Raw genomic sequence first — 21,585 nt, forward strand, 5'->3', positions numbered from 1 at the left:
GTGCTAAAGTGAAAACACGTTGGCAGTGTAGGTTTGTGTCAAAATGTCGATTTTGTGGGTTATTGAAATTGAGATAACGTATCTAATATTAAAGTACATGATGTATGATTTTCTCTTTAAATCCAGTTATAACAAATGATACATATACATTTCCTGGGTTTATGATGATAAATAGAGGCCTTAAGTAATGAATGAATGATAACATATTTAAATACATATATAATACATTGAATGAAATACAATACTCAGCAACTTAATGTATCTGATGCAAATAAAACACAGAATGCGTAGGAAATGCGGGTTGACTCTTCTCGTAATTTTTTTTTTAGATATGATAAAAATGGTTCCATTTTCGAATTGATGATATATGTTACATTCAATGTATTTGCCATAATATTTATATAGGGAAATCTTATTTCTTCATTTTTCTTGAGCACTATTAAAATTGTTAACGAATCTGACAGACAATTTGAAGACATCATAATGAGTAAAAAAAATAACACATGACGTATAGAGAGTAGGGGCTGCATGTTGCTGCAAACATTTCATACTCAGACCAATGGCAAAGTCACCAAAACAAAATTCACAATGTGACTAAATTTTAAACTTATTTCATTCACTAAGTACAATCAATAGCAGAAGACAAGTTTAAAATGTCATATTTTTTAGTGTGTTTTGTCAAATTATTCCCAAAACCAACTTTTGAGAAAGGCAAATGTTTCTGTTGTAATGTTAGGGAGTATAAAAATTAAAATAGTCACAACTATTCAATGTCTACACGTGGGTTTCTGTCACCACCATGGAAAGACAACTATTTTCTGAAAAGAAAAGTTCCTTTTGGTGTGGAATCAGTGTTCACTTAACCGATTTTGAACGCGTACTTATGCGTCCAGCGTCAGCTGCTTTTACGGTGTGACTTGACAGTATAGCCCTGCAGAGACTTGGCTATCTGACTCGACATACTGGCTTGACAGTATAGCCCAGAGACTTGGCTATCTGACTTGACATACTGGTTTGACAGTATAGCCCAGAGACTTGGCTATCTGACTTGACATACTGACTTGACAGTATAGCCCACAGACTTGGCTATCTGACTTTACATACTGGTTTGACAGTATAGTCCAGAGACTTGGCTATCTGACTCGACATACTGGCTTGACAGTATAGCCCAGAGGCTTGGCTATCTGACTTGACATACTGGCTTGACAGTATAGCCCAGAGACTTGGCTATCTGACTTGACATACTGGCTTGACAGTATAGCCCAGAGACTTGGCTATCTGACTTGACATACTGGCTTGACAGTATAGCCCGGAGACTTGGCTATCTGACTAGACATAATGGCTTGACAGTATAGCCCAGAGACTTGGCTATCTGACTCGACACACTGGCTTGGTAATAGATGGCATTTTCAAGTCAGAAAGTCAAATCTCTTGGGTATTACTTGGTGTGACCGTGATGTGACCTCGGTGTGATACTTAAAGTTTGACTACCTGTTTAATGGCATATTGAGTTCAGGGAAGAATTAAACTCTCTCTGATATTGGTTTTCAGTGTGTGTGTGTCCTGTTTACACACATCCCTGTTACACTCGCACCATAATTTATCAAGGCATATTTTTGTGATTTGAACTATGTGGCAATTTACAACACAAACGGGGTTACATTGGTCTTCCACTTTTGGACACGTTGTTTTGTACTCGAAGATAAACACATTTCTACTTCTGACGAACTATATAACAGAGACACAGCAGGACCCTCTACATTAAACAGGTTATAGGCATTACTCTTCTTATACAGTGCTGTACAAGCAGGTTTCTTCTGAAACGATTAAACATAGACTTGGTGATTGGAATAGTTTCAACTATTTACTTTCCCACTGATAGACATCGCGATTACCTATCCGCTTCTACATCCCAACTTTGCATGGCACATCCACATTTGTTTATTTTGCATTTGAAGTTGTCCGAGTGTGAATAATATATGTCATGTCCCAGGGGTGAAACGCAAAAGTAATCACATTTGTGCTGTAAGAAAGAAACATCGACTTTACAAATTAAACCAATGGCACGTTAAAGATCTAGACTTTGTATAAGATTGACGCACTTTTTATATGTTTTCGTTTGTTTGTTTGTTTGTTCTCTTTTTTTAATTACACAGCAATTGCATGAAAGTTGAGCAGACATACCCATGTGCATCAAATTTGAACAAATCGATTGATTACTTCACTGGCAGCGTTTGTTTTCCCCCAGTAATATCATATTCTTTAATTTACAAAGATCAATACTTGTATCACAGAAGTCCATTAGCCAAAGTCATGAAGAAACTAAACTTGAAATTTCGTTTCATCATTGTTTAATAGTATGTACATTGCAAAGGAAATTGACACTCAGTGAAAAATGGTCGCATAGTTAATGGTTCCCCCGGTGTCAGTTGATTTTATAACAATGTAATTTACTGCCAGGCCTAGAGTTCACTTCTTTCACAAACAGAAAGTGTAAATATCGTTAAAAGCTTGAACCTCCGGATGAATGATAGCTCAAATCAAATACTGTAATTAAATATCGAAGTTCATTTTGCCATAGGCAAATCCCAATGGCACAATCGTGTTCATATCGTATTGTTACCTACCAATTTGCTGAGTGATGTCTTGCATTCATGTCAATAGCTAGTATGATCAATGCTTATTGATAAAAAACGAATATATTGTTACATGATTCAAAGAAGTATGGGAAATGGGTAAAAGCTATCAATTTGTACTTGTGTGCGGGATTGCCAAGAAAGCCAAGTTTTTTGTGAAGTACAGGACGGGGCAGGGACTACAAGCACTAGGATAGCACACACACACACACACACACACACACACGCACACATACACACACACATACATACATACATACATACATACATACATACATACATACATACATACACACATACATACATACATACATACATACATACATACATACATACATACACACACACAAATACATACATACATACATACATACATACATACATACATACATACATACATACATACATACATACATACATACACGCACACGCACAGGTCACGGGTATAGGTAAAACTAAATTCAATGACTGGCTACTGTTACCAACCATGTCAACATCTTGTGACAAGTGTATGAATTTGACGTGGTTTTAATAGAGACAGTGCTTTCAGTTTGAAATCACGAAGCTTATTCAGAGAGGTGTCAAAGATTTTTACTAGAATAAGAGCAAAGTTCATATACTATTATGGAAGCAGTTGCAAGGAAATACCACTTTAGCCTTTCAGCGTAAATCCGTGGGGGTTGTTTTACAGGATCACAATTATAGGAAGTAAACACCCATGTGTACTTTGATGGCAATAACCACTTTGAAGTTTGGGTAATGTGTTTCTAATACATAAGTCGTTCGTTGTCTGTATTATCTGATCCGTCACGGTCACAAGACATGCATGGCATGATCGTATTGACACTAGAACTGTCAGAGTTTCAGAAAATAATTAAGATAATGTCCAATTAGACTATAAATGACTTCACATTAATGAGTACTTTCCTAATTTGATTTGATGTAGAAATCAGATTATACTATTATCGTTTCATCGTAGAAACAAAATGACAATGTCAGATTTTTAGCTATCAAGCTTTACAGTAACTGTGAAACATTGATAGCTATCAAATGATTTTGCTGCAGCTATATATGCCTGGAGTCTTACAGCTTACTTCTTACTTGTTAGAGTTAATCATTCATTGAGTTGTGAAATCATCCATCAATTTATAACTGAATACTGTTTCATTTACACACAGTTGCTGTTATAATCACGAATGGAATGTAAAACTAATGCGATATGGTTTTCAGCAAATACTTCCTTGTTATGGTTTTAATCAGAGTGCGAAATTAATGAGGTAGGTCCGAGACGGACTGGTTCCCCGCTGGACCGACAGTTTTGCCAAGCTTGTCGGGCCTTGTGACCAATAAGAAATTGCAAGAAACAAAAACCATACTATTACTACAGAAATATAATCTTCAATTTCACGAACACACATTTGGAATCGATTTATCAATCCTTCTAAAAGAAACAAATCTCGCAAACGTAAGTTACTGATTTAGATATCATCTTGAGTCAATAGTTGTGTACAAAATGTATATGGAATTCGAATCTATCATTTTACTCGCGTAGCCAATTTCATATTGTAGAATAGTTAGTTTTTCCAACAAAACAATGTCATTCATATATTAAGTGAATGTTTATAGACCCTGTAACAGAACTTGTTTCAAGTATCCTGTTACAGGATCTACACAGACTACTGCCTGTTACGGAAATGTCCTGTAAATATGCCTGTGGATTTCGAGCTGTGTAAGACTGATATATCATAAGGTATTTCCTTGAACTTGAAAAAAGACGTCCACTCATTCTAGGAATTTGTGTTTTTTTTCTAGTGACTGATCCTTCAAACGGAAGTTCACAAGGGTCCGACGACCTTGGATTACTGTTCTGTTTGTGCACATTAATCATAGACACTGAACTGAAAAATACCACAGGACGGATGCATGGTTACATTGAAATGCCAGAGTGTACAGCTACCTAATATATTATTGTGGTACAGTTTGTATTGCAATATGTAGGATATGTGGATGGGTGATTAATCATAGTGCATATTTTATAAAACGGACAAAATTCGGAATTTACTACCAACCCTCTGTCTCTCCTTATGAAAGGTGATTATTAAAAGTCATCTTGTTGATCTTAACTTGATGTTCGGATCGATGTTCGTTGTAAACGCTGTCGTCGAAGAAAATAAATCGTAAAATCTTGATCCGACATGGCACAAGGAGATAAATCTTCTTTTCTCAGTTTTTAGTTATATAGTTTGGTGCGATATTTTCATTTGTACAGTGCAACATTTCATTAAAATAGCCATCAATTATTACATGTTGTTTTTATACCTGACACATTTTGGATCATTTTAACAGCAGGAGATAGATATGTATATGAACTGTTACAAGTATTTGTACAGATATGCTGCAGTTATGCGCAGGGAATACGAATGTAAAAATGTGTGGATGGATGGATGGATGGATGGATGGATGGATGGATGTCGAAAATAATGAAATGCCATTTTATCAATCAGATACATCCGACAGATTAATTCTTCATGTATAAGCAGTAAATTCAAACGTTGCCAACAGCTTGCAGCATGCATTGACACTGAGTTGAAACATGATGTCATTTAATAGTATGACGTCACGAGTTTATAGCGAAAATGAAAGAAATAATTCTGTCAAAGTGGTTAATAATGAAAGCTCCTGTAATCAATATTTTGTCACTTCCGGTTGTTACTGCGGAGGGTTCCAAATACGCTACTCATGGAGGAGGGTCCCAAATACACTACTCATGGAAGAGGGTCCCAAATACACTACTCGTGGTGTCTTTACTCAGGCCGTTGACATAGGGATACACTTTTATGGAAAACATATGCAGGGTTTTTCAATATATCGGATGTTCAACAGAACTGTAATTTAGAAAATAACACATAATCTGATTAATCACACATAGTTATCTTGTATCCATTAATATTGCATTGCTCTAGCGCAAGTGGTTATCCTCAAAGATCCCACAGGAAACCCTAAGTTTATAAATAAATAGAAAAATACCCTGTCACTTCCTTTTGATTGCCCATACCCGGAAATTGTAACAGATGCCCTTGTCAAAATTGAATTTCCTTTTGAAAGACGACATTACGCAATCAAAAAAAAAGAGTCGGAACGTAATGCAATGACAATTCGGTACATCTTTCATAAGTACAACACTCATTAGATTATTTGTTTGTTTATGCCCGTATAGAAAATGTACGTTTGTTTGTTTGTTTGTTTGTTTGTTTGTTTGTTTGTTTGTTTGTTTGTTGTTGCTGTGGGATTCTTGGCGAATCTGTACTATTTCTAGACTAGAATCTATCCTTAGGCGTGTTCCTGATAACATGGCCTCAAAAAAATCGGGTGGGTAGGTCGGAATTTTATTTTTGTTGTATTTCATCTTCTTAATTGTTTTCATTTTTGAAAAAAAAAGTCTCTTCGACCAAAAAATAAACAAAATGTCGGCTAGAATACCCCTTACTGTGATATTTTGATGAAAGATGTACAGACATCGCTGGGAAAGAAAACATCAAATGTGTTTTTAAAAAATGTTTAGGGTCGAAGGATTAACTAGAGTCAATCGGGTACAATTTTTTTTATTTGGCCTTATCAGAGACCGAGGGGAAATCTAATACGTATATATAGTGAATGGTTGTATTTTTGACTCATAGGTTGATATATAGTAGGTAGAAGGCGTAACAGCTGTCCACCCGCTTTTTGTTGACTCCGTGATTGGTCTGGTGTTGGTTGCTGACCTATGGTTGAGTGAACGTCTGGTATGTTAGTTCAATTGGTCAACGTAAATTAAGATGTCAGTAGTTTAGTGTATGGATGGCAAGTGATTTTGATCACAAAAACTTTATATTTAAATGTGTTCTTAATTATCTTGATGTAGACTCTCATAACCTCGGCAGCTGTTTTGTATGTACCGATATCTACGGCATACTTTTACTCTATTCCGGTACTCTATCTAACATCCTTGTACTGTGCGCCCTCATCGACTGCATATGACTAACCATTACTTGACGTGTTGTTGCGATCGCGACGCGACGCTCCCAAGCAATATTAAACACGGCGGCGGCATTGAAGGCTTGTCACTCTTGGAAAGTCACAGATCACACGTCTCAGCGTTTATTTGATTAGGACACAATGAACTCTTCTGCACTGTATGGGTCAACCTAAAACAAAAGATATGTACCAATAGATGTTGGTGGCGCACCCACAAGACATTGAAATACTCCTCATGCTCATGATACACTATCGGTAACAGAATCTACTACATTATCGGTAAAGATTTACTACAGTATCGGGTTGATACATTATTCTTTTTACTACAAACCAGTCGTAACATACGCCTCATGTTTTTCATTTTGTGATCTTTCTTATTGAATTAGTGTTGTAATAAGCTTGCTATTGTTCGTGATGAGCCTTCGCCTATGTTATTCACACATTACATAAAACACTTTTTAAATAGACTTTGTGGCAGGTTGGCAAAATATCCTGTTCCTGTTCCCCGTGATCATACACTCCTGAAAATTTCGCATAACAGTATGTACGTAAGTAACTTTGAATTCGGTGATGTGGTATTTACCAAAATTTATTATCAGTGTACGATTCCTTAAAGTCAGATTATTTAAACTCCTTTCACCCGTTCTTGTTACATTTCCTTATCTTTATAAAGTATCACTAAGAGTGCGGTAGATGTAGTTGGGTATTATTTTCGACGAAGAAACTGTTATTGTCATTATTTGTGGACGGTCTACCGCACTTACAGTTGTGGCTGGTATACTCAATGTTCCTGACTGTTGACGACTGCCCTCAATCAATAACAGTGGCACGATCCTTATAATACTTGAGAGAACCCCATAGGCCTAATTTCACGTCTAGAAAGTCAACCGTATGGTGATAATAATAAGTTCATCGTGGCACCAAATCTTTCGGGCATGACTAGTTTCTTCTCGTTAGAACTACGATCAATCGACAGAGGGCAGGCTTTCCTCTATACATCACACGCAGTGACTGTATTATACGCAAAGAAGAATATGCTAGGGATTTTATACTTGAGGGAATGCATTTGTTATAATCTTCTTCTTCATAAATACAGTAATCGTGGTCATATTGCTAAAATATTTCTGAGGGGGATTAACCATTCTGATTAATGTTAAGGAGATCAGTTCTGCATGATTACCGTTCGGTTGTCGTTGTCAGACATTTTACAATATTTATACCTTAATGCCAGTTTGGTTCCTTGCAGCGAGGTAAAGCCCCTTCAAATGAGTGACATGACCACGCAGATAGGGGCGGATCCTTTGGTTGGTTGTCTTTCTAACTCAAATTTTCTCGACTTTTTTTTGCAGCTGTGATTCTTCTATTTAGTGGACTATGATGGATGGGATTGACAGACAAATGACATCAATACCTCTGTTTTTCCATGACACGTAAACGGAAGAAAACTCTCGCACATGTAATAAATTAATGAACTTGTAAGTCCATGTGACTGTATAGATCAACGCGTCACTGATTTTATCACCATCATATTGTTTTCAACAAACAGGGACATTGTCATTTAACACGAGATCATAATAAAATCTGATATTCCTGCCTATATAGTATACCAACCCTTTATTGCTTCAGTGACAGCGCTATAGCAGTTATCATACACTTTCTGTAACAGCAGTTTACTTCTTCCCATTTTGAAGTTGACATTCCCAAGCTGTGATAGTCAGAAAAAAAAACATTGCAATCCAACGTATGCAATCAAGTACCATATATTATAATATATGGAAATATTCTCATACCGGGAAACAAAAATCAGGTCAAAAGATTGTAATCTGTCATTACAACGATATATGATTTCATCTCGTTTTGTCGTGTATTGTATTGACTAGGTTTTTGACCTGTTGTTCACAATGTATCTTCTGTTTACAGGATGTTGTAGTTACCCTTTCAGTTCAGCGATGTGTCTGTCTGGCTTTATCATGAATTCAATTTACAACGAACTAAAAGACCCTGTCCCATCTATTGAAAACAATTATCCGACTGATGTACTGAGGTCCAAATTATATATTGCCTTTAATTACTTGTCAAAGTAAATTTCAATAAACGTTACTGGTTTGAAGAGGTATATATATATATTGAAGGAAAGGGGAGAACAGTGGATAGCGCCCCCAGCGGATTTATTTGAAGACAGAGAAAAGTTTATAGGCAATAATATATACTAAATTGAAAAGCTGTCACCAAGCTGCCTGCATTCATCACGTGGCTTTCAAATAAATGCAATAAGTATGTAAATGTATGATTGACTTTCATGGCTACATGACAGCATTCTGCTCCAATAATTATTTTGATAGTTTAGATAGCTATATTGATCTTTTGTACTCATTACTTACCTTTCTTTAACTTCTTTGGCGTGTAATACTAAATCCCTTCGAATAATTACATCATTTTTCATTCACACTACTTTGGACGATATCCATGGCGACTGTTTACGGCTATAGAACGTCTCTCGTTGTACGAAATGAAAAAAACAAAATCACCATAAGTCTAGCTGAATGTAAGCCAAACTATTCCAAATACATTGCAGTATCTATTTCTAGATTTCAGTTACGTAATAAGATATTGATTTGATTTAATATAATCAACAGCAAGTGACAAGAGAATTACAATTACCAAAAACACAACTAACGCCTATAACATTTACAACTTTCACTGTAATTGTCATTCAATAACCTTTCTTTACGAAGGAAAAAAGTCTTTCCTCAAAATAATTATGCATTAACAAACATTTAAGTCACACACACAGATATGTATATATATATATATATATATATATATATATATATATATATATATATATATATATATATATATATATATATATATATATGTATGTATGTATGTATGTATGTATGTATGTATGTATGTATGTATGTATGTATGTATGTATGTATGTATGTATATAGCAATAGACTAACGTGTTAATTGTACACTTGGTATCTCATGTTCATAATCTAAGACACAGTTTACCAATAACCATTGACTAATTGTAAGTATCAGATCACATATATAATAGTTATTGTTATGATTAATATGTGAAAGATTCTAAAGTTTGGTAAACTAATCATGGAGTGGTTCAGTTACAATGGTTACAATTTAGTAGACGTTTTAGATACCATTGGTCAGGTTTTATTATGTGGTTGTTTTATTTTGATTTGGCTAAACTGGCGAGAGTTGTTGAAATATGGTTAAGTTCCATATTCTACGATGTAAAATTATCTGTATATTTCAACCAGTCAAAGCTGATTGGATAAAGTATATGCAAGATAGTCTGTGTAATAAACGATCCTTGAAATCAGAGAGTATATATATTAGAGTTTTACCCCCAGCTTATAATTCTGGCTATATGACTAATGCAACAAGTCTACTGGCAGTAGCATACATTTACTGGGTTCATTTAAGTCCATCCAATAATGAGATACATTCCCGAAGATGTAATAACTAGCACACAATGACACGGAACAGTTCATGGGTTCATATAACAGGAGTGTTGTTAGCTTATATTGCTTTTTGCTCAAACTTTCTACAAGCTTTCTGCATTAGGCCTTTAGCTGTAGGCAAAGCTTCATTTACAACTGGAGACGTACGTATGTGACATTTATTTCTGTTATTTAGCATTCTTGTTGTCCTATAAGCCAGAAGGGGGGGGTGCCGGATGTGACTCTCTTTTTGTGAATTTCATTTCAGTACTGTAGAGTTTGACAAGTCCACATAGGACACCTTAATAAAACAAAAAATACAACACAACACAACACAACACAACACAACACAACACAACACAACACAACACAACACAACATAACATAACATAACATAACATAACATAACATTTTGCGATACTACAAGCGTGTATTACTGCTTTGCGATTACAGCTCTGAAAGCTATGAACACATTCCATTTCACTTACAAGCTTTAAGTGAGGCGTATCCATTGAAGTATGATCACAGCGTTTTGGAAATACTTGTAATAACGGATATATTAATCTAGTCTATCATTTGTGAAAAAAAACTTGTTTGCTAAATAATTGCGTAAAATGTTCCAAAACGACCACCATGCGTTCTACTCCTAAACGTGCCCCTAGTCTCTATTTTACTGATGTTTTTGGGTCGAACAATTAGACTTTGCGAAGAACTACAAAGGCAAACATACTGTACGAGTAGATTATTACTGAACACAATAATTATTCTCTGAAATAGTTCCAAGGTCTGAATGAACGTACTGCCTTCTGTAATGTAAATGCCATTTCAAGATACTTTCAGGCAACTTTATTGAAGTTATATAAAGAGATTTTGAAGTAACTGTAATATGGCAACCTTTCTTTTGCGAGATTTGCGAAATTAAGAACGTCATCGATTCTACTGTAAAAAGGGCCTTGGATATTGATGATGGTACATGTACTATAGCCTACTATGAAAGAAACAATTCGTTTTGCAGGCAGATTTTGCCATTCCATTGCTGCGCTTATATGTTACAACAGCTCGAGAACCCATAAGACCTACTATTAGAGATCTGAGGTTACAGTCAGTATCAAACTGGAATGCTAAACATGCTACAAGTACGGATCTAGGGTACAGTACTAAAGGCACCATCAGTAGTTTTATCAAGTTATTGTATTAGATCCAACATGTCTACAGCAAAGTTGTTTATACAGATGAAGTCTTAGCACGCATTTGTAGAAAAACCTGCACTTTATTAGACAACCAGTTACCAAGCAATTCTGAGAAGGGTTTCAATTGAAATAAGCTTTAATGGGAAGAAGGGTAAATACACCTTGGATATATGTCAATTCATTCCGTGGCTGTAAAAGCAGCACACAACTATACTTATTAAAACACAGCTGTAGTATCACAAAATCCATTCACTTTCCTTTTACTTTGATTATACTAGATTAAAAAAAACAGTGCTGGCACCGTACCGTGTTGTAATGGAGGTTTTAGCACCATGCCCACAGCAGTATTGGAGTTATCAGTCGGCTACAGTTGTCCAAGGTTACTGGCTCATCTGTTAAATTAACACTATATAACCAATACATGTACTCTCGATGTGATTATTTCATTTATTATTTTGAAATGTGAAATAATAGGTTTTAATGGCTAAAACATTATAAGTGATATTGCCCGCCATCGGGGGGGGGGGGCTATAAATATTCAGAGGTGAAAGCCGAAATTGCTCAATGTAGCTAAAATTAGTGGCATACCTTGTATAAATAGAAGCACGCTGGGTAGATCTTATTTCTAAATTGCCAATCGAATCAGCCATTCGTTCCGCTCGTTAGTTTCCGAATACTGTAAGCTTACCGATAGAGGTTTAAGTTACTTATTTTGTAAAAGTTGATGATGGCATCTGAAAAGGTCATCCATACACGATGCGTCCTTGCCCAAATCAATGACTAGTTGTTCTGTTTTTGTTTGCTTATTACTATTTGGTTTACATATACAACTGCTAACTAAGACGATATCAAGAAATTCAACAACAGTGTAACCAAGTATGTCGTTTGTAACTGACTGTAAAACGATAGCAGAACATTTGAGATGCTGTTTCCCTTTAGGAAAATATCTACAGTATACCTTTGTATCTGGGAAACAGCCATCTTACAGACCAGCTGTTAACTTGAATACACACATGAGATGAGCCTGAAGGATGCATCCCTACTATTGCGTATAGTCGTTGATTTAATTTTCCCATTAAAGAAAAGATATTGGTCAGTACGACGTAGTAACTTTATGTGTATAGTATCTTATCTCGTTTGCAAAGTGTTTGCAAGCACGCTGAAGCAATAAACGCAATCTCAGGGGATAATTTGTGAACCTAACCCTTTCTGAAATTACTTGCTGGCAAAAGTTGACCTTGCCTTCAGGGACGACAGATTAAAATCCATACTATTTCAGGCTTCATTCTTCAAGCATTTTCTTAATTTCCATGTGTAATTACTTAAACCCTTAGTAATCATGAGTTCTTCTTTTTCTCTCAAGAAATGATAACGTTGGAGGCGAAAAATGCAATTATACCTGATTGCTGTGAAGATGATATCTATAGGTGTTGTTAAAATATGTATTATCTATGAATTCGTGTTGTGTAGATGCAATTTCCTGGCTTGTTTTATATATGGAAACAAGCCCTCGATTGGCAAATTCAATTTGTTCTTAAGTATAGCGTTTCTTCTAGAACTGTTATCTGGCCAGTATTCAACCGCCGACAATTTAAGAACCAAATCCTAGGGCACACATTAATAATGTGTGTAGGACAGCGAGAGAATTAGTCGTGTACATCAAATTATGAAATCATGAAATGTGATGTATTACTACGACACTATTTCATACGGCACGAGGAAACACGCTAACAAGTATATATCACCTATAAATGCCAAACACGTGCTCAAGAACACGGACCACTAATACAATACACTCAATTACTGGTTAATCATAAGAATTTACTAAAATTATTTCATATATGATGATTTTCCTTATAACAAAGAGAAGGTGTATGGTATAATATTTACGTAAATGCAGAATGCCTTTGTTTGAATCCCATGAGTAGGCCATAATTGCATTTCCATTTGTCGAAATAAGGCAGCTTCTTGATAAATGACATATGTCTGTTTACGTCAATTACCTATATCAAGTATTCGCTAAATCGCGAAAAAATGGCGGTTTTTCCAGCTAATAACTTCTTCGCATTTCAACATCAACGAATGTTATATTCTAGACCTCCAACTCAACTATCCAGTTGAATGTTTAAATCTGAAAGTGATTCTTTACAGGCATAATCTGTATAACTTTCAACTAGGCACGATTTATCCTCTTAATAAGGTATATGTGGGTTCTTGTATGAAGCAACTACACACCTTTCAGTAATGCCTCTCGCAGGTTTTAAAAGTTTCCTGTCGGCGGACGTGGATAATACGAAAGTCTTTCAACGGGGATCCGCTGGGAATATAACAAATCGAAAGTTCACCACCCACCCTCAATTTTCTGAAATAAATCCCTCCTTCAAGAAATACGAATGGCGGAAATATTATACTGCCAATGCAATGGACAACTATTTAGGCAAATGGAAAAGAACTATTTACTCATGTTTCCTCTTCCTTCTAAATATAGTACAGTATTTGTTCTGAAATAGGACACAGCGGTTGATACAGGAAATTCAATTTCTAGGCAAGGCCAGCCTTAAGCTGTTGAGGATTTTTCTTCTTCGATGCAAGGGAAGACTGAATACTTTAAATTCGTTTGAAAACATTCTGGCATTTTAATTCATTCCTTCAATAGGAGAAAGTCTAAATAAAAACTAACCGAATTATTCATGAAAAAGATAGTGTTGTTTCTACGGTTATCCTTGAAATTATATACATTATCATATTACGTTGTCAACTTTCTTATTTTAGCTACATAATGTATACATTTATCGATTTTTTTATCAATTCAATTTAATAGCATACTGAAGTAACACTCGGGGTTGAAAACGGTCAGACAATGTATTACTTCACTAAGAAAGCGAGATCTTCTAAAAACCAGTCAGAGCTGTTCTCTGCTGACTCGTTGTGTCATATTGATGTCAACATTGACATCTCACATTATTGTGTTATCTTGATTCATTATAACGTGCCAATCTTTCGATTGAAGATCAAATGAAGCTGACAAAAAAAGTAATAGCATGTCCGTCTGAAGGAGAAACATGAATTGCTTTACTCTTTAAACCTTGTTTGGTTTAATTAGGAGAATGTCAGTCCTTATCAAGAATGTCTCACTGAGCAAATTATTCAGCAACCAATCCTCGTAACATTTCCATATTCTCTCTCTCTCTCTCTCTCTCTCTCTCTCTCTCTCTCTCTCCTGTGTGTAGACACAAAAAAACACCATCTCACCTGGTGGCTTATTACGTGAATATCTCTCATTCATGGTAGAGTGATACGATGTCTACTCATCGCAATAATGAGAGGTATTTTCAGCCGTTAATAACGGAAGTCTCGTGGACGTCGCCTTTATAAAGTAATTATTTTTCTTGAAAGCCACAGGGTGATAATTCGGACCGTATTACTTTTCATCTAAGCACATTATTCTTACAGTTTATAAGCCTATTCATCGGCTGGATTCTTTACACATATTCTGGAATAAAAGATTTCTTAATTATATTTTTCAGTGATTATAGTAATACGCCTGTAACCCGAGATTCAACGGTTTGTATGCAAACATTATGCTCGAGTCGAGAAGAGAGCTCGAAAAGCCAGTGCCAACTGAATGTGATACTTTCTAGATGTCTTGCGATCTTGTTTGTGTATGGCATATCAGAGAACAGTTTCTCTGAGGTTTTGATAATATTCGATAATTAATGTATGATATTCTAAGGTCTTGTGATTTTTTATATTGATAATCTTCGTTAACCTGACATGTTTTATATTCTAAGATCTCCAGAGATTGATGAGTTTGATAATCTTCGATAATCTGACGCATATGGTATTTGAAGGTCTACAGAGATTGAATTTGTTATAAATGAGGAAATAAAAGTGACACGTGTAGGACTTTAACCCACGTCCCCTATACACTATTCAGAATGCTCTAACCTGCTGAGCTAACGTGCCAAATGGTAGATAACGTGAATTTATCCTAATGTGTGCCTTCTTTCCTCGAGGCAGTGGTGAGAATCCAACTGTTTTTATAAAGCTTAAACCTTTACCCTAAGGATCTAAATAGATTCACAGGTCTCCCTGCCTATGTAGGTGGCCAACTTAATAAGAATCGGTTAATAAAGCAAGGCTAGACTTTTTGAAACAGTTTTCGATGATTTTAATAATCCAAGGTCGACAGTGATTTTTGATGTTGATAATCTTCGATAATCAGACGTTTTATGATATTCTAAGATTCGCAAAGCTTGGCGATTTTCATATTCTTCTGTAATTTGGCATGTAGATATTCTAAGGCCTAAAGTGAAGACTTGGTATTGATTTAGAAAGAGTAGCATAGTCATGCTTAATTGCTTAAAAAAGAATTTATATTACGCACGTAAATGTTACCTAGTCCATGTTACCTTACCTATATAGGTTAAGGTTGTTTCGTTATGCTTTATTCAATGCCCGCACATTGTCATTGATAAATGTTTCCACAGTTGTACTGTAGTATCTCAGTCAATTAATTTTCAAAGACATTTCTGTTGAACGAATTTGTGTGTGCATCTCACAAGATCAAGCTGTTGTCTTGGTTGAGTATAAAGTTTTGGGCGCAAATGAGCAAACACGTGATGACCTACATTTAGCACTAAAACATGGCCTTCATCGAATACCAAGTTATGGCCCTCGGTGAATTCGAACACCAAAGTGTTGATCAAGAAGGACAATAACGACGTAATAAACTTTGATGGCTTATTTCATTTTATGGCACCTTCGTTTCATATTCACTAATGACATTTAAAAGTGTGTATATATTGGGTTACGTATTTTAGAAATCCATAAAACTGAGCTTTACGCGCGACACTATATTCACTACACGCGACGTTAGGCTCTCGAAATATCATTAAATCAGCCCGTTCTGTCACAAACGAGAATACAAACGATTGTAAATGTCAAGCTGTTGCTACGACATCGTGATAACGTTCAAACACGATAACTGGATATAATATTGGAAAACACTTTCAAATTGTGTAATGTCTTTATGAGATTAGAAGTGAAAAATGATAAAATATCTACTATCAAACCATTTGTAAACTGAAATACCTTCAGTAAGAGCTGTTGTTACTTAATTACCAAAACTCAATAATTATGCAAAACGACATTTTTAAAAAGAAAAACATAATGTGTAGCTCTATCGGACGTATGCGCTTTGTTTAAGCAGTAATTATACAAATGATTCAATACTGTAACAATAGAAAAGCAAACCAACAAGCTTTACAGGAAAAGTGTATTTTGTTATCGTCAATATATATATTCACACGATTATACGAAAAATTGAAATTACCAACAAGCATTAAAACCATGCACATTCCTCATTAAATCATAAGCTCCATCAGCAAGCTTAATAATGCACACGCGCTTCGTTATTGTCAATCTATGTATCAAATTATGACATTTGAAGATTGTAGTTGTTATGAGATATTGTGTCCACATACATACATACATACAGACAGACAGACAGACAGACAGACAGACAGACAGACAGACAGACGGACGGACGGACGGACGGACGGACGGACGGACGGACGGACAGACAGGCAGGCAGGCAGACAGACAGACAGACAGACAGACAGACAGACAGACAGACAGACATTAAGGCAGACAGACAGACAGACAGACAGACAGACAGACAGACAGACAGACAGACAGACAGACAGACAGACAGCTCTATGGGTGAAGAAAGATTTAATTCAATAATAGAAGTGGGTAAATCATAGAAAGTGATTTGAAGCTATGTTCCAATACCTTTTCAACGTTCCTGTGATACAATTTGGAAATAAACCCAAAGTAGAATTAGATACGTATCTCTACAGTCTTATATAACTTAATATGTGTACAAAATGTAACAATTTCCGACCACGATAAAATACGGATAATTATGCTATTCAAAGTCAAAGGATCGTGAAAGTCGGGCTGGTTTAAATGTAAAATTTATTGTAAATTAAAAGTATTGACACAATATTCAAGACCAATTTACTGTGTCTTCAAGTTGTAGGCAATTACTACCCACCGTTCGTTCTCTTGGCGACAAGACAATATCTAGACAGTGCATAACATAGCATAGGCATATCGTTTCACTATTGTATAGCATATAATAACGTCATATTATGATTTGTACGACACGTGGGAGTTTTTGTACTCACGATATTATCACATATTTGCATTCATGATGATGATGGTAATCTCTACTTCGATAAGAACACAGTGCTAGGAATCAGTATAAAAGCCAAGCATTAATCATACATACACGAAGCGAAGAAAAGAATGCAAGCCACATTCATGTGGAAAATTGCTCAACGGGGAATAAAAAATAGACAGCCTGACTCCCACGAATTCCATGTTTTTTCAATCAGATTTTCAAGTTCGAACCGCTGACAAGTTCGTTTATACGATTTTTATTTCTACACCAATATTTTTATATGAGATTATATTTTAGAACACAGAATTAATCATTTCGCTGCAAGAGTCGACGATTCTTTACTTTCTGTTATTTTTTATCATAATTTTAGAATCCAGTGATATTTATCGGTAAGGTCACGTAAGAACAAATGTTTCAGATATGGATAACTTTTTATGTAACAAAAGATACATCAGTCTGCTAAACAACGGACAAAATGGCGATGTCAAAAGAATTGGAAATTTGTTGTCGTGAAATAGTTGTCTTGGTTTGCGCACTTGTCTGTACATGTGGTGTGCGTTATATATAAATGTCATGGCTTACGTGACACGTGCACACTAGTACTATCCTTGGAAGGAAAGGCTTACTATAATTTGCAAGATTTGTCTACGCGTGTGTCCGTCTTTATGCTATTTCTTTGTCAATGTGTGTGCTATCAGATTTATGTACAGAGTGTATCCTAATGCTATACATTCACTATCTGTAATTGAATGTATCACAGCTATATCTGAAATTATATACGATCACATTATATCATTTCATATATTTTACAGGGTATTTTGGTCACATTAGTCACTACTGTTGGATTATATGCGATGAACGTACGTTGGAGGCATACACTAGTTAATACCAGATTGAATGCGTTAAGTAAGGATTTACTGTTCCTAAATCCTGCATTATCATCAATGTGTATACCATATTAATTGATATTTGAAGCATGCATTGTTAAGATATAGGACATGTGTGTTTTGTCATCACCAATGTATATGCACCAAACCATTGAAATTTGAAGCATTAATTATGAAAATGAATGAATTAAATAAAAAGAGGATATCATCAAACGATATCAGATATGAGCACTCTGGTATCTATGAATGTACGAAATCATTTTTAATTGGAAGCTTGTAATGCCTAATTTTTAAAAAATCGTTTATTATGCAAATGACTCCATGAAATTAACCGCTACATCCTCAAACGATATCGTGTGAGTTGTTATCGGTGCAATATATCAAATTGTATGAAACTTGAAGCTTGCATTCTTAAGATATTGCCTAATTACCAAACACTATTAAACATTTAAATGGTCCATTTGAATTAAAAGCAAAATTAAAAAAGCTTTATAAGATATCTTTGTATAGCCAAAGTATGCATAAAATTATATGAAATTTGCAGAGTGCGTTCTAAGATATTGCCTATTTACCAAAACTCATTAAATAGTATGCTAATAACTTTTAAAAACAAGAACAAGCTTACAGGACGTGTGTGCCTTGCATCCTTAATTAATACATGTATCAAATTGCATGGCATTTGGGGCTTGCATTCTTAAGCTTCAATCTAAATACTGAAAATCGTTAACGAGCAAAGTAGTAATTAAACATTTATAGGATGTTTAACAAAACCTGGTAAGTTCGTGCCATTAGCATAAAGGAAAATGTGGAGCAAGTTTCTTTAGACGCTGAAGGTTTTGAGATATCATGTCCACCTACACGCACACGCAGGCACGCACACTCACACACACACACATACACATACACACACACATACTCACACACATACATACATACATACATACATACATACATACATACATACATACATACATACATACATACATACATACATACATACATACATACATACATACATTTTTGTACATACACACGCACAGGTCACGGAAATCATAACATCCCTAACCCAAGGTAAACTTGTACAGTTAACCGATTTCTCATGTACGACCTTCTTAGGTTTTTAGGAACATTTCACATTCAACATTACCTTCCTCTAGACGTGTACATGTTCTGGAGAAAGATTATTTTCATAGGAAGCTTTGGCGGTTATTATAAATTTAGCTAAATATCAATATCGTCTATAGAAAGATATTTGTGTTGCTGATCGTGTTTCACTACTATGGACTTCTAAAACGCACATTACATATTTATTGGTGGATTCCAGCATCGACTTGTTAAATACTAATTACTCTGAATAAGCACGAATATTGAATACAAGAACGCGCTTGCAGCCTTTCAAGTGATACACAAGTGGCTACGATGCGTGAATAATGTATTGATGACAGAAATATGTGAATAATTAAAAACCCACCACTGGCACGGATTTGAGAGACACATACAAGAAGAACAACTCATTCTTTAGTGGAATGCTTAATCTCTTGAAAATCTGGTTCGAAATGCAAACTCTCCAGGCCACTAGTCTCTCTTGTCAAAGAACTGGGGGAAAAGACGCCCTGGATACACAAAGGGTTGTTCTAAATTGAATATACGAAGAGTCGTTTACAATGTTTTACTACATGTAAATAGTATAGATTGAGTTAGATGATATAGTATGTTATAAGATAAATTGAGGCGGCGGAAACGATGCACACACAGACTAATACCTAAAACGTCAGGAGGACCACTTGGAGCACAGCATTCACGTCAGAAAATTTGAATGTTAGAGTGATCGAGGAGATAGTTCAAGAGTGTCAAACAATCAAATAGATGGATGAAGATGAAACAACATTAGCTATAGAAGGTCGTGACAGTAACCCCCCTGACAATGTAGTTATCAAGAAAGTGTACTCTTAGGTTAATTAGAGCGAAAATGATTGTGAGGTACGTAGTTCAACACAATGATATATTTGTGTTATATATTCACTACCATCGTGTAAAGTGGTAGTATATGCTATGTCTGGTCTACCATTACGACCATTTCAAAGTTTTAAGTTTAGTTGTTGTTCTCTGCACGCTCAGGCTCAATCAATGCACTTTGAATGTTAGAGTTAATTACTTTTTAATTATTTCTTGTTTTGTCGGCATTGGTAATCAATTCTCAATATATTGTCTAATGACGTCCGTGACCTCTCGTTTATTGATGAAAACTTTCTAGTTGGCATCGCGTTGACCATTTGTCAAAGACACAGGTCCATAGGAGAACGACATCAGCTGTAAGTTATAATACGTTAAATTTGCAATTAGTCTGTATATTGACGTTATCTACACAGCGTGACATATAAATATACAGTTAATGGTGCATTAATGCTTGCTCTGGCGACCCTGTGTCGTAATATGTATGGAAAATATCAATAATGTACATATGTTAAGATAAGGAAAGGGATATACAACTCATTGCGTTGAATACAGAATACTTACATATATGACCAGATTTGAAACTCAGTTGCTTCATTTATATTCAAGAATTGTGTGATTTTTTTTGTATCGGACTTAGAATTAAAGAGGCCTGATTAGAGAACACACATCCCTAAAATAGTATACTTCGTTGTGATTGAATGGTGAAACCATTTAAAAGAAATTAGGGGCATCAAATAAATGTCCGTGATATGCAGGAAATGGCTGGATTTTGATAGGTGACCCTGAAGTTCAACATCAAGGTCAAAGGTCAATGTCTCAAAAGAAAGTTTAAATATGGGTTGGACGTTGGAATGAAGTCTTTATGTATTGAAGTATTTGAGTTAGGTGGTAAATCGTGATTGTTCTCTACAAATATGGTCACAATTGAGTAGAAAGTGATACGAACTCCCAAAGTAGTGCATGTGTAGACTTTTCTTCTTCTATATGTTACATATGTCATGTTACCTTTGTGCCAGGTTTTAAAGAAATCAGATATTACATTGTGTGTCTGAGAAATGACGTACTACGGACGCACAGACGAAAGGACGGATGGATGCACGCACAGACTAATAGCCCCACCCTTTCGGGGGAATAACAACATATCCTCCCACTCACATATACACACACACACACACACAGATTCACACACGCACGCTCGCGCACATACATACATACATACATACATACATACATACATACATACAT

Source organism: Glandiceps talaboti, chromosome 1 (genome assembly GCF_964340395.1).
Source record: "Glandiceps talaboti chromosome 1, keGlaTala1.1, whole genome shotgun sequence".
NCBI classification, from domain to species: Eukaryota; Metazoa; Hemichordata; class Enteropneusta; family Spengelidae; genus Glandiceps; species Glandiceps talaboti.